This window comes from Lissotriton vulgaris, chromosome 4_1 (genome assembly GCF_964263255.1).
Source record: "Lissotriton vulgaris chromosome 4_1, aLisVul1.2, whole genome shotgun sequence".
In the NCBI taxonomy this organism is placed as follows: Eukaryota; Metazoa; Chordata; class Amphibia; order Caudata; family Salamandridae; genus Lissotriton; species Lissotriton vulgaris.
The window spans coordinates 1,978,139,294-1,978,154,805 of record NC_141691.1 but is presented as its reverse complement, the minus strand read 5'-3'; the positions used below and the strand labels follow the sequence as shown (position 1 = coordinate 1,978,154,805).

Genomic DNA, 15,512 nt, shown 5'->3' with positions numbered 1-15,512 from the left:
TGGCCTGCTGGTGCAAGCCACAGGGACATAACAGGCTTCTTCGGTGCATCGCCACGCAGCGTGGTGTAGCCCACCATCAACTCCCTCCCAGTGTGATGCAGCTAGTCCTTGACATTGACCCAGCTCATCGCAAGTCCTCGCAAGCACGAATGTCTTCTTTGATGACTATGCAGCCCAACGCCGACACTGGGCCAGAGCGATGAACCTTGTCCCCTGCGCCGACACCGCACAGGTCTCCGCCATCCCAACCAGCTTCCTCAATGCCTACGCAGAACCTGGCATTGCAGCTTCTCATCAATGGACATCGCCTCACCTGCTACACAATGCATCTTGACACCGGACCTCACATCGCAGCTCCTCTTCAATGGCTCCTCGACCCTTGTGGTGCAACTCGACACAAGGACTTTGCATCTTGATGCCCGGGCCCACAAGGTACTTTGTTAGTGAACTGATCTCAGTCCTGTATCTGGCCTGGGCTCCATCACTGTTGGTCTGAACTTGTGAGTTGCATCCGGTCTGCCACGAGCAAATAACTGCGGTTGGCACTTTTTGCTTCTTAGCTCTTGATTTTCGCAAAATCTTTAAATTGCATAACTTTGCTTGTACTAATTGGATTTTTGCTGCTTTGATGTCAAATACAGTATTTAAATTCACTCTATTGTTCTTGATTGTTGTGGGATTTTCCTTGTGTTTTGTTTTCACTTTATTACTGTTTGAAGTGCTGCATACATACTTTGCACATTGCCCCTAAGTTAAGCCTGACTGCTTTGTGCCAACTACCAGAGGGTTAAGCAAAGGTTAATTAAAGATTTGCTTGTGTTGCACCTTGACCAGCTTTGTGGTTGCTGTTTGAGTGGGGTTTCACCCCTCTTTAACCAGTAATACAATTTATTTTAGTTTCTTTTGCATTTCACACAATGCTCCTCCGACTTACATAAATATTGAGGGGCTTATTTACAAGCCCCTTGCGCCAACTGTTTGTCACTGTTCCCATGTTAAAAATGACGCAAAAGTGGCACAAGGGGCTTGTAAATAAGCCCCTTAAAGTGCCCATGCTTCACTCCACAAAGGGATTTTGGCCTTACCTGAAAAAGTCACATTTTTGGCATGAATTGTGCAAGAAATATGGGGGCAGACTTACAAGCCCCTTGCGTCAAATTTACCCTGCTGATGCGTCACTTCTGGCACGCAGCGGCATTGTAAACAATGCCCAAGTTGCAACATATTTACAATATGATCCATCTAGGGAGATGTGTCACGTTGTTAAGCCCTGCGCTACATTATACCTGTGTCAGGTGTAATGTATGCAGGGTGGGCGTTCCGACGTAAAAGCCTTGTAAAAGTGACTTAGTGAAATCTACAAGATTTCACTAAGTCACTTTTACGACGCCACTGCGTCAAAATCTTGCACCTGCTTGAAGCAGGCATAAGGAGTGACACAGCCTGATAGGATTAGGCATTCCTGACCATTGCTAGAGTTGCATCGTGCTTGCGACACAACTCCAGCAATGCGCTGGCCTAACGCCAAAAGATGCGTCACGCATCTGTCTATTCTTGCGCCACGGTGCGCTGCATTGTAAATGCGAGGCATCCATGATGAAGCAAGGTTTTTTTACGTGTTGTAAATTAACTGGTGCATTTCTGTTAATATACCGAGATGCACCAGTTCTTGTAAATCAGCCCCATGATCTCTGCTGCTGTTTGAGCCTTGGAGCACTACAATAGGCACATGAATGCCGTCCTCTAGAGCAGGATCGGTCTGGCAATAAGGTAGTTCCTGAAGGGCTGGTTTGACAGATCAGTGGGTCGATTTTTTTAACCATTTATTGGTTCTGTTTTATGGCCATGTGGGACTCTTTTACAGTTCATTTCCTTAATATTTCCATTATCCGTGCCTGCAGCAAGCATAAATGCAATAAATCTCCCATATTTTTCAAAATACCCATACGTCGTGTACCAGTCCACAAAAGGAGTAAAATGCAAATGTAGGACACTTTTTAGCTATCTTGTTCGTTAACGGGGGGGCAACTTTTATTTTGGTATTCGGGCTTATCTTTTGTTCTTGTCCGATTCTTGCTCTAGTTTAGGCCAGACAACAAATGTAGAGTTAAGTTCTGATCCCTGAGCATACACAAGTGTGCAGAAGGATCGGAAATACCAATGTGGGCTAAAACGGGCCTGAAAAAGCAAACCGTGCAGAATTTGAAGCGTGAAATTAATATAATTTCTACATGTTCTACCTCATTTCCATGTTCAAAATACAAAATGGAAGGTTATTACCGCACAACTCTACATCTCACCCTGGGTAATGGTATTCACCTAGTTTAGTAAATACCTTATAATATTCAGCACCGCTCGAAAATATGGCCTAAACGTGAATTTGTAAATTAAATGTGATTTTGTGTGTAAATATAAGTTTGCACTTCTATGTATTTCCGAGGGTCTCGCGCATGTAAAAAGGCGCCACGGTGTTCAGCACGGGCCCAGAGCTTCCGTCCGCTGTCCTCCGGTCCTGGCCTCCTCTGATGCCTGCACAGTGCCTGAGCTGCCAGAACATATTGCTTTAATCTCGCATTCTCTATTAATGTCGCTCAGGCGCAATTTTACAGTAGTTTGCACCTCACTAGAACATCCAATTTCACTGAACTCCAATGATCTTTTTCGCTAGCGAGCAATTAAACTCTAATTTACATCTGCACATGAGATTAAAAACGGGACGGATTGGTTTTTGAGAGCCGCCACGTCTCAGTGGCGGAGCTAATGGCGTTCGTGGAAAGCATTACCAGCTTTATTTTCTGGAAACAACATGAACAAAATGTACGCAGGAGCGCAGACCGTGCGCGAGGAGGTAAACTTCCGCTGCATTACGTGTTTATATAGAAGCTCTGGCTGGCAAATTAGACAAACGTGTGAATAATCTAGTGGGGTGGAGATATCATAGGCTGTAGAAGTGTCGCATTCTTACAAAATGTGGTCTTAAAGCGACCAGACAATGCATAAAATAAGGTCCCTTTACCTTAGTCCTGCATCGCAGGCAATCAACAAGAATAGCCTTTTTCGAATGTTCGCCGTTGACTGACAGCCAGACTGCCCTCTCCCGCACATGCACATACACCACCCTGCACCTCAAAGATCTCCTCTGGATCCCTAGGCACAAATGGGCGCTCTTCAAACTCCTCAAGCACATATAAACAGCAGTGCACAATATTGACCCCCACCTACCTCAACCATCTCATTACCTTCCACATACCTACCCTCCTCCGTTGAGCCCAATATTTACTCACACACATCCCAAGGACCCACACCGAGCCGGGCGCCTTGACTTTGTCAATCACACTCCCCAACCCTAGAACTACCTGCCCCTGCACATCAGAGCCGCACTGGATCTTGCAAGAAACTAAAGACATTGCTAGTCATATAGTTTAAGCAGCCAGAGAACCCAAATCAGTCCTGAAAACTCAGCTGGACCCGCCTGGGGGTGTTGTGAGGGGGGTGGTGGGGATGCTTCTGAGAAGCGGAGGGGGGTTTGCTAGTGTGAAGCACTGCTACCGATTCTTTGAACGCCTTCAGCAGCAGATTCGATCTTCACTGCACATCGGCCCCGTCCGGAAGATTAATTCCCGCCCCACCCGATAACGAATTTCCGAAGCCGTCCACTCTGTCATACGGCTTTCAGCACATACAAAGAATGTGAATTTTGACACATCTTCCAACAGCGCACCGCTGGGCGGGCGCCCTGAGCTTCTGACACCTAATAACTCTATTCAGAGTAACTGTCCTGCTTCACAGTTTTCCTCCACCCCTGCAATCCATTGTGCACGAGGTGCAGTGAATATTGTACCCAGTCCCTGTCCTGAGGAGAACCTCGAATTATGTTGGTTCGAAACGCGTTGACCCCCAGCCTCTGACAAGAAAGAAGGGTGCAACTAGGGATCAACTTACCCCACTGGTGTGGACCCTTGTGTGCAACCAGACCGAATATTTAGTCACAGGTCTTGTGTGACAGGCAGGCAGTTGCTTTCCACCCTTAATTCCGCCTGTCCACTGGTATTTTAGTTAAAGGACTGGTCTTGTTTTGCCTTTACATGTTTTATGTACTTTAATTACAATTGATTCGGATCGTATGTATTGGATTCTAAGTTGTATTTTGGTGTCTTGTTAATGTTTGAATATTCAGTATTCATGTTTGTATATTTCGTATTTATGGTGCACACAATTTGTTTGTTTTTGCTTTTGATTTGACTGTTTTTGACAGCATGTTCTTCTTTGATGTCATGTTTTTATGAACTTTGAAAACTTGATTTTGAACCAAAAAATAAATGTTTTGCTAAACAAATGGCCTGGTCACGCAGCACTCATTGGCTGTGTGGGTTCTAATTGTAAATCAAAGTAGTCTGGCTAGCCACTGTTTTTCTGTTTCGCAACTGTTGAGGTCCAGGCTGGTCAGTTTGTGGGACCCAAAACCTTTCTGTATGCACCGATTGTGCTACAGCGGGCCAATATTGCGGCACTGCTGAAAAACCACCCGCTGTGACAAAAGTGGCCCCCACCGCTCCAAAACTGGCCCCACCCTTACAGCCCACCGGGAAAATACCCGGCGCCCACTATGGCCAGTCTGGCCCTACCTGGCTTTCTCCACACTGCTCCTATTATGTTAGTTCCAAGGTACCCTCATGGGTGAGTCGCTCTCCCTACAAATACTCATGACATAACATAAAATGTCTTTGATGATGTCAACTTGGATTTTAAGTCCAATTATGATGTCATTCACCCCATCCTGTGAGTGATATCAGGATTCATTCAAAATTATAGGTAGACACCATCAAATAAAGCAACATTCTACAATTTTGATTGTAGTTGATTGTTAGAGATGGGGTCTGATTAAAGAGAACAACTTTTTTTCTGTACACTTTAAAGGCAGTTTGAAGAAACTAATGAAAATAGTTAACGTGGCATCCAAATATTACAGTTTATATGTGATTTTTTATTCTCTGGATATTCTTCAGCATGAAAGTATTTTGACCTGTATGTGCCTCTGCATATAATTAGTGTGACAGAACACAAAAATGTTAGTCTTCATTCTCGCACAGGAGTCTACGCCTAGCAAGGCCACCAATTTCAAATTGTAGGGCCCTAATCCAATGTGATGAAGCACCTCAAACATGAATGGCCATTCCAATGAATCAAATGCTTTTCTCGCTTCCAATATGATGGCCATGACTGATATATTCTGGTCTATTCAATGTAGTATAGACATTAATGTGCATAAACTAAAGACCTTTAGCTTGTTCTGGTAGAATTAACAACTGCATTTGTGATTGCAGTGTCTGAGTCAGAATCTTTGTGAGAATTTTATCATGGTAGTTCAGCAATAAGAGTGGCCTGTATGGGGAGCAGTGACTGGGATCTTGACTCTGTTTCGCAAAAGGATGATTACGGCCTCTAACATGAAAGAGGATAAGTTCCACTTATTAATAGCAAAATTGTATATGTCTAGGAACCCTGGGAGTTAAAGAAGACCATCCCCATCCAGAGCCCTACTATTTGCCAGGCTAGCTATTGCATTTTGGACATCTTCAATAGTTAGGGGAGAGTTCAGGAGCACTCTCATTTCTCCCTCAATCCAAGCCAGCACTATATTGTCTGAGTAGCTAGCTACATCTACCATCAAGTAGTTCTACCTGACTGAATACATGCACTCATAATACTGTTTAAATCCATCCAAATTGGCTGAGGGCAATGTTCTGACTAAGGCTCTATCCATAGATACCTGTGTAATATCATGTATGGTTTAACCAGCCATGCTAGTGTTTTCCTAGACCTGTCCACTTCTCCAAACACCATAGCTTGGGCATGCTCCGCAAGGTAGAGGATCTCACAATATGACTCCTCTCAGAATCCCTTCCCCATATCTTGTAATTCGAGGAGTGTAGGACAATCCTTGTGCAGATCATACTCCCCCAATTGCTTAAGTTCCTTTTCTAATCTTTATAGATGTGTATGCATTGCTCTAGGAATACCCAAGCTCTTGGGTATACAAATACCCCTGATATGTACCTTGTAGGCCTCCCAAAAAGACCCCACATCAGAGACTGACCCTTATTTCAATATGACATATTTTAAAATAGCATCTTTGATTTCTGCCCAAAATACTTGGGTTGGAGCTCATTGCCCTTCAAACTTCAGCATTATTAGCATTGCAGAGCAATAATGTTGGACTTGGACCTTTCAGCAGGATCATCCCAAAACTTGATGCCCTCACCCTCCTGTTATCTGAACCAGTTTTTGCTGGCTTTTAGGACTCTGCACACTCTACCACTGCTAACAAGTGCTAAAGTGCTTGAGCTCTCTCTTTTGAACATGGTGAAATTGGCTTACATCCAAAAGCCACAAATAATTTACTTGTAAGTTTCTAGTCATGGGTTTTTATATGAACCAAGGGCCAGTAAATTAAATGCTACTAGTGACCTGAGCACGTATTGTGCCACCCACTTAGGTAACCTTTTAAACATTTCTCAGACCTGCCATTGCAGCCTGTGTGAGCAGTATAAAATGCTATTTTGATTAGGCAAAATAAACCTTTTGCCAGGCCTAAACCTTCCTCTTCAACCCAATCCAATCCAAAGTAGCTTTATTCGAGGTATACTCATAAAAGCACAAGACAAACAACATTTAAGTAAAACATTTTTTAAAATCCTACGTTGAATAATTAAAAATATTTGATCACACTTCAATCACATTGTAAATGGAAGAAATACAAAATGGCATTAATACAATTACCTTTGGATTATAAAACACATTTGCAATAAATAAAAATAATTTTAAAATGATCAGTGCATTTAGTGGTCTTGCTTAGAAGATTGCAATTGATATTACCCAAGGATTACCTAGATTTAGATTTAAGCCCTATGGCCCACACCTATCCTAGGGATTTGGCTACCGCTATTGTAATAAATGGTAGAGAGCGGGTTCGCATGAGCCTTTCTGCTTCAGCGCTCCTAGATGTGACCAGTAATTTACACATTGGGGTCAGCCAAACTGCAGCGCATCAGCAGAACAAGCAAAAAGCAGGTGGCCAGTTGTTTCACTACAACTCCCACAAACAGGACAGATGTCATTGCCTGTATGGGCTCACCTGGCCTTAAAGGACTGTAGGGGTAAAGAACCTGCCCTGAATTGGAAATAAAGTTTCCTGTCTCCAGGCCTAGTGATGTTATCCCAATAGAATTCTAATCTAGGTATAAGTTTTGCTTCAGGGAAAACTCCTGCCATAGAGGATGAGTTGGTATTATTCAAAGCATTAAAAGCAGTCCACTCCCAGTACTTCTCTTTCATAATGTTTTTAGAGGGGGAAAAGGCCTCTATGGGGTTCTCCCATAGCATTCTCATTACCAAGCCAATCAGGCTATTCCTAACGCCCCTTAGCCAACTAATGTTATGGAACGCATCAGATTTTATTACATCTAAAAAACCTAGAGCATATGATGAGAGTTCGGTTGTCGTCCACAACCTGCGCCAATATAAAATAGGGCGGAGCTTGGCGACATCAGTAATAGCTCTTCTACCCAAATCATATCTAAGTGGCTTAAGAGGGGTGCTTTGTGGGAAATTGGCTATGCTACGGAGGAACTTATTTTTGGATAGTGTTAAAGAGGCTGCTTTCTCAAACCCCCATAATTCAGCGCCATAAAGCGCGGAGCTAACAGCTTTAGCTTCATAAACTTGGAGGACTGGTCTCATAGGTTTTGTTAAAGACTTTTTATGCTCCAGGTTTAAAGCTCCCGTGACCTGTCGATGTTTATGGGCAGCTAGATCTATTTAGCAATCCCACTTGAGGTTCTTCTCTATCTGTATACCGAAGTAGGTAGAAGCTCTGACCTATTCAAGAGGTTGTTTATTCATAAATACCCTCCCTTAAAACTTCGATGCGGATTAAAAGCCATTAAATTGATTTTAGACAGGTCTCGAGTGGCACAAAAGTCTTCAAAAACTAATAAAGCTCGCTGGAGGCCACTAGGAGTCTTAGAGATTATTAGTGTGTCATCCGCAAACCTTAAAATCAGAATTTTTACACCTGCTAGAGACAGAGCGTCAGTATTCACTGGCAGCAAACGGTCCACTATACCAATAATATACAAAGAGAATAATGTTGGAGCCATAGCACAACCTTGTCGCACTCCTCTCTCAACTGGGAACTGGGCGGAGACCCTACCCTGCCCTCCCATTGGATACTAGCATAATTGCCCTTGTGTAGCCTCATTACCAGTGTTAACATTTGTACTGAAAGACCTAATTCCCTCAACATCACCCATAGCTGAGAAAGGGGGACAAGGTCAAAGGCTGCACATAGGTCGACAAAGGCAGCATAGAGGCTGCCCTTGCCCAGTACCACAGTCTTCCAATATATAAGAATGAAGCGAAATACTTGGTCAATGGTGCTAGTATACTTAAGAAAACCTGCTTGGAAAGGGGACAATATACTGTTCTCGTCAATCCAATCTAAGATTTTATTCAGGATCAACCTCCCAACTACATTCTGAATCGTATCAATTAAGCGGATTGGTCTATAGTTCCCCGGATGCGATTTATCTCCTTTTTTGTATACAGGAATTATCATGGCCCCTTTCCAGGAAAACGGGATCGGCACACTGGGACGTTGCATTTGCCAACAACTTAATATATCTACTCCATCGTGCTTTGTCGTGTAAAAACACATCCGCAGGGACACTGTCAGGTCCTGGCGGTCTGCCTCCAGCAACTGCACTAAGAGCGGCTAAAACTTCTTCCAGTTTAAAAGCCTCATCAATATAAAAAACATAATTAACTTCTTCCACTTGGTCATCTAAGGGATTGCGCACGTACTGGGGCCTAAAATATTCGACCCATCCCTCCTGAGAGACATGATTTAAAGGCTGATCAGGTTGCCCGACTCTCCCCCATTTGATAATATTCCAGAATAGTTTGGTATTATTCTGTATACTAGCCTCTTTTAAGTCCTGCCATCTAAGTTCGTCCCGTAGTCACTTTGCTTTGTGTATAGCTTTTTTGTATTCATTTCTTGCAAAGCGGACGGCGCCCATTTCCCCCATCTTAATGTCCTTTCCATGGGTGGTTCTTGCTTGCCTACATTCACTGTTGTACCACCGGAGGGGTTTGGAATCAACTTATTTCCGGTTTCCTTTGGGCTTAATAAAGTGGCCACTTATGTGAGTAAAAAAACTGTCGTGTATCTTTGTCACTTGCCCCAGATCACAACCAATACCCAGGGCCTGCTCAATGACTAGGACAGTTTTGTCACCATCTTCCAGAATATTTGCCATCACCTCCAGTATTGCCACTTAATACGACGCATGTCATTGGTAGGGACAACGTCCGGGACACGAAATTCGACCTCCCCCGGATGAAGTTGCTCTGGGAGCCACCAGCAATGGGTAAGACATAAAGAAGTCGATCCATAACCACCATGTCAATAACCGTGTGCCAGTTTCTCATACTACAAAGGATATAGTCAATCCTGCTTTTACCGTGTCCGTTATTAAACGTATAAGCCCCTAGTCTATCCTGCTGTGTCGTGCCATTAAGGGCCCTGAGTCTCCTCTCAAAACAGATGGTATTAATCTGTAAGACCACCTCTGACCATTTTTTTTACAGGGTCGAGCTCCAATTTGAGTAACGCTCTAGGAGGGCGTCCAAAGCTGCTAAAGCTTGGGACTTACCTCCCCGAACTCCCCTAGCATAGACATTATAGATGTCCAAAAATCCTAGGGGCCCCAAATCCAACCTCAATACCTGAATATCATTACTCCGGGAGGGCAGTTCCCTAATATTCAATGCCAATGTCTGACGAACCCATATCATAAGCCCTCCCATTGGGCGGCCTTTGGCCCCTTTTATTGCAGGAACACAGAAGTTTAGATAACCTGCGCAAAATTGCGGCTGTAGGAGCCATGTCTCTTGAAAAGTGCAGATATCAAACTCATTAATAAATGCAAGCCAGTCTGGTATTGTGATTTTACAGCCTAAACCCGCAATATTCCATGACATAAAAGAACCCCTTTTGGTGCCATGGCCTGTGAGTAGAGAAGACGTACCTTGCCCTTGATAGTTAATGGTAGAGTGACACTGGGACCCCGAGCCAAAGGTATTACTAGATTCAGCTATGCACAGTAATCGGCCCTCTGAAGAATCATTAGGAATAACGATGCGTCTCCCTGGGAAATACAAGAACATACGTCTAATTCCTCAGACATACATTCCTCTACCCCTAACGTGTGTAACATTTCTGTAGGCGAACTATCGGCATCATCATTGGCACCTTTGCTCTCTGCACCCTCACTACCCGATCCATCCACACATGCACCAGGGAGTCAATCGATGTTTTGTAACCCAGAACTCCCAATACGCCCCCATGGCCGACCCCAGAATACGAGTGCACCTGATAGCCAAATGAGGCTTTCCTTAACTGGATGCTTATTCCGACTGGGGGTCTAGTTCTAAACTCAATGGCAAATACATTTTTGTCCATTTCCTCGGTCCAAAGTGTAAGTTCAATACAGTCAAATTGTTCTGCGTCCGAGGTCAATCTACTCGCTTTGGCGATCTCATCCCTAATTATAGACCTGCATGCTCTGACATGAATAGTTTTGTTCGTAAGGGAGTCAGCACTCTCGGCACTTCTAGCTGACGTTATCTTAGGGACATTGATCAAATAGATTTTATTTGCGCTCTGTACTATGCTGAAGTTCGAACCCCCCTACTAATTTGGGGATTGCTTTGATTAGCACCCACTGTAGGAGTATTCCATCTCCCACTAGGTATCGAGTGCTCTCTCTCCTTAGTCCTTAATAGATTAGTTTGACTGATTTTATTAGGCAATAGGGGCTTACTTTGTGCATGTAAGGTGGGTAGAGATGTTCCCAATTGAGCTACCTCACTATACGAGGGGGTGGCATTACATACCCTACCAATTTCTTCAATCGGCTTAGGTTTTATCTGGGCACTACCAGCTTTCAATGGGAAAGAGTTTTGTTCACTTGGGACTGCTTTCAACAATTCGCACACTCTACTGTTATGGGGAGGCCCTACCATAGCAGTTATGTTTACAATCAATACCTTCATTGCCTCTATCTCATCCCGTAAGAGAATTACTAGCTTTACCAGATCTTGGGTGTCATGTATATCACTGCTACTATTATTGATAGTTTGAGTTTGGGAAACTGACAGCTGATTTGGAGGGGTTTTCATGACTGATCCGGGAGGCTGGGGTAGTTTCAACCTGAAACTCTTGTTATGGACATTCGCAAGAATGGAAATCTATTAGCACAGGGAACTAGAGTGGCAGGCACTGAGGATTGCTTACCACCCACCACTGGAGAATTGTCACAAGCACCATCTGATAATCCCCCCTTCCACTGCCCCTACCCTTCTGGTCTTGTAGTTTAGGGAGAAACATAGTGGGAATAGCAGGGGGAGGCGTATCCTTACATAGCCCTTCTAACCCAAACCCGGCTACATTCTGTTGAGCCTTTTCCCCCACTTGATTTAAACTGATATCAGAAATAAAAATTGCCTCACATTCCTCCAGAAAACTATCAATGCGATCTATAACACAATTTCTGGCAGCGTGTTTAGATACTCTTCTGGCTTTCTTTCCTTAGCGCGATCTACCCGCATTCCCAGCCTCAGTCCCCCCACCTCCCAATTCCATTGACTTGCGTTTGCCCATTTCAGATATTCCCTCCCCGCTACAAGGGCAAATTCAGAGGACAACAGGCAGCTCATATCACCAGGCAAATAATGTCAAATAATCCTCTAGACCGACGTTTACAGTGTGCACATTGAAGAACAGTACTTTTAATAGTTCCCAAGGTAATACCGCGTTCCTCCGCAAGATGTTAATGAGGTGCCTCTGCCTGCCTCTATCTGACGCGGACAGGCGCGGGCGGGCCCGCACGTATCCCGAGCTGTGGGAGCCTACGAGGATTCATAAGGCGCCTCCTGGCACTTCCCCTATGACACGGAGCTAGGTGTCAGCAGGGGACGGTGGGAGATGTAGTCCCCTTTTGCAGGATGGCGGCAGGGCGTGGGTGTCAAGGGATCGTTACAGTCCCCCCCCGGGACAGTTAGCAAGGCAGGTGAGGCAGCTAGCAGCAAGACTTCATGGGCGTCCCGCGCCGCGGGGGCCGACAAGGGTTCTTAAGGCGCCCTTCCCCTATGACGCGGTGCTAGGCGTCAGCAGAGGGACGGTGGGGGATGTAGTCCCCCTGTTCAGGATGGCGGCAGGGCGCAGGAGTCAAGGGATCGTTGCAGTCCCCCCCAGGACTGTTAGCAAGGCAGGTGAGGCAGCTAGCAGCAAGCCTTCACGGGCGTCCCTTCCTTTTCAATAAATATAAATACATTCATATATGTCACCCCAGTTATGACCTAAACAGCCCTCAGGGCAGAGTGCAGTGTAATTAAACAGCTGGACATGTACTTTGAACTTTTACATGTCTTTGTAGTGAATAACTCTGAAATTCGTTTTCACTACTGCAAGGCCTACCTCTCCAATAGGATAACATTGGGTAACCTTCCTACATTTAATAAATGATAACTTTCATTTGGGAGCAGGTCGGAATGTCTTATAAATGATTTGGTAAAGTTGGATTTTAAGTCACAATTCTTAAAATGCCACTTTCAGAAAACTGTCATTTTCTTGTCCCAACCATGAGGTGCAAATAACCATGAGCTGCAAATAACCTGTATCCTTGGTCATATGCTAGGTGTACTCGGCAGACGGTCTCTGTGAATGATTCCCACACAGTGAGACAAAGGGGTAATAGATGTTGTCAGGAAAGGCCATCTATGACTTAAATGGTGGGGGAGGGGTGGAGATCTCACCCTCCACAGTTGCACATTACAAAAACTCTGTCTCATCACACTCACAAAATAGTTTCAGACTAGTCTTTCATGCCCAAAGACAAGCTGGGGCCAGAGCAGGGAGGACAGAAAGTTGGCTGTGTAAACATCTAGAAACCTCTCCTACTTTAAAGCTGGCATAAAAGATAAATAGTGGACCCTCATACTCAGCTCTTCAGCACACCTCTGGAACTGCGGAAGACTCATAACGACTGCTGTGCTGCCCTGCTACTCTGCTGCCCTGCTGCATGAGTGAGAAGGACTGGAAACACATCTTGAACTCCTGATCAGCACCTCAGGGACAGAAAAGGCACCAACAACCTTGAACCCATACCTGGACTCTGCCTGCTGTGACTCCTCCACCCCAAGTGGTGTCACCTCAGTTCTGGACACTTGGAAGAGGGCCTAAAGGTGCAGTGCCAGCCCAGCTTGGGTCTTAGCAGAACTGACACAGTGCGATGCATCTCCGAAGCAGGAGATCACATCTTATCCTGACTACTCCTTAACTGTCGCTGCACAAACCATCCTTGATGCAGGACTTCACATTGTGGTCCTGCAGCTCCTCAGAACCACCACTGCTCAACACAACCTCTATGCAGGACCTCACATCCTGATCCTGCTTCTCCTCAGAAGCACAGCTGAATGATGGAACCTCAGCACAGGACTTCGCATCCGCCGCTGCACAATGCATCCTCTACACGGAATGTCACAAAGCTCCGCAACCAGGATTTGAGGAACTTTGTTCAGAGGGCCTAACTTGGTCATTGTATACTGTATACGGTGCATTGTGGTTGGCCTGAACTTGTGACTTTGTTCCAATCCGACGGGACCAGATAACTACAGTTAACGCATTGTGCTTTTCAGCACAATTTTTACCTAAACATTTAGGATTGCATTTTTCCGCTTCTACTAATTAGGTTTTTGCTGTTTTGATGTCAGATAAATGTGCTCAATTTTACTTTATTTGTCAAAATTGGTGTGGGATTTTTCCTGTGTTGTGTTTTCACTTTACTACCACTTGTGTGCTGCATAAATACTTTACACATTGCCTTTAAGTTAAGCCTGACTGCTTTTGTGTCAAGCTACCAGGGAGATAAGCACAGTTTAATTTGGGGTTTGCTTGTGTTTCACCCTGATAAGAGTTGTGGTTGCTGCTTGAGTAGGGGTTCACCCCCCAACCAGTAAAGTGACCCAATTTCCCACATTGGTGTTCAGCTGTGAGATTCAGTACATCTCTTTGTACAGTACCACACAGTGATTTTGTGTAACACCAAAATCCTAGATGAATAATTTAATACCATTTTGAATTTCTTTTACCTTTTTCTTGAATGTCTCTTTTACATTTTCCAACTCACACATATTCTACCTGACTGTCTGTGCCTGTGGCTATAACAGCAAAACTGGAGGTTGACCTTGTCAACATGGATAACTACACTTTGGTTGAGCTTGAAGAGTTCTGTAAAAAGAAGGGACTTCCAGCAAAGAGGAACACCAAGAAAGTGGTGCTCTAGAAGGCTCTGAGGGCCTGGGTGGAAGTTTATCAATCACCGGCAGTAGCAGGGGTAGGATGTTATGGAGGAGCAAGAAGAGGTTCTGGAGGCAGGCCCTGGAGTGCAGCACACAGGGGAGGGGAATTACTTGTCTCTTGACTTAGAACTCTCTCCCTGAGCAGAAAGCAGTGTGTTCTCCCAAGGCCTTTTCCCAGAGGAGCTGGCAGACAGGAAAGCTGAAAGGGAGTTTAGGCGCAGATGGCCAATCTGGTCATGTTGACCAAGCAAAAGCAGGCTGAGCCTTGGAGAAAAAGAGACTAGCCACGGACGAGAGGAAAATGGCACACAAGCTAATATCAAAGCTAAGCAAGCAGAGTCAATCAGTAATGGTGGAAGAGATAATACAGTGTCCAATGGAGATTAAAGGTGTACATTGCTAAAGACCAGGTGCCTAGCTAAGTGGTGGGGGATGATATCTGTTAGCTCTGTCAGCCTTAGGGTGGTCCTCCTCCCACATTTTGCCTTCACCCCCCTATTCTTCAGAATTCGTTTTTGGTAGCCTTAGGACTCTGTGAACTTCATAACTGTTAACCAGTGCTAAAGGGCTAGTGCTTAATCCGTAAAATATGGGAAAATTGGGTTACACCTGATTGGCATATTTCATTTATTAATAAGTCTCTAGTAAAGTGGTATATCATACACCCAGGGGGAGTAAAGCAAATGCTACTAGTAGGCCTGCATCACTTATTGTGCCTCTCACTTAAGTAGCCCTCTAACACATGTTGCATGTCTGCTAGTGCATCCTGAATGCAGTTTTAAACTGTCAATGTGACTTGGCAAAATAACCCAGGCCTCAAACTCCCCTTTTATTGTATATGAGTCATCCCTAAGGTAGGTTATAGACAGCCCTTAAGGTAGGGTGCATAGTGATTGAAAGGTTGGGCATGTACTTTTAAGTTTTACATGCCCTAGTAGTGAAAAACTCTTAAATTAGTTTTTTATTAATGTGAGGCGTGAGGCCACTCTCTCCCATAGGATAATATAAGTATTGAGTAAGTGCTAACGTTTCATTAGGAGCAGGTACGAAATTCATGTTTGGTGTCTAAGAAATTGTGAGTTAAAATC

The 15,512-nt window shown here is 44.5% G+C and overlaps 1 pseudogene; it reads right to left on the bottom strand.

The window, feature by feature from the left end:
• The window catches only part of LOC147724766 (uncharacterized), a 90,216-nt pseudogene extending 76,628 nt beyond the window's left edge, over window positions 1-13,588 (bottom strand).
• Between the last annotated feature and the right edge of the window lie 1,924 nt (window positions 13,589-15,512).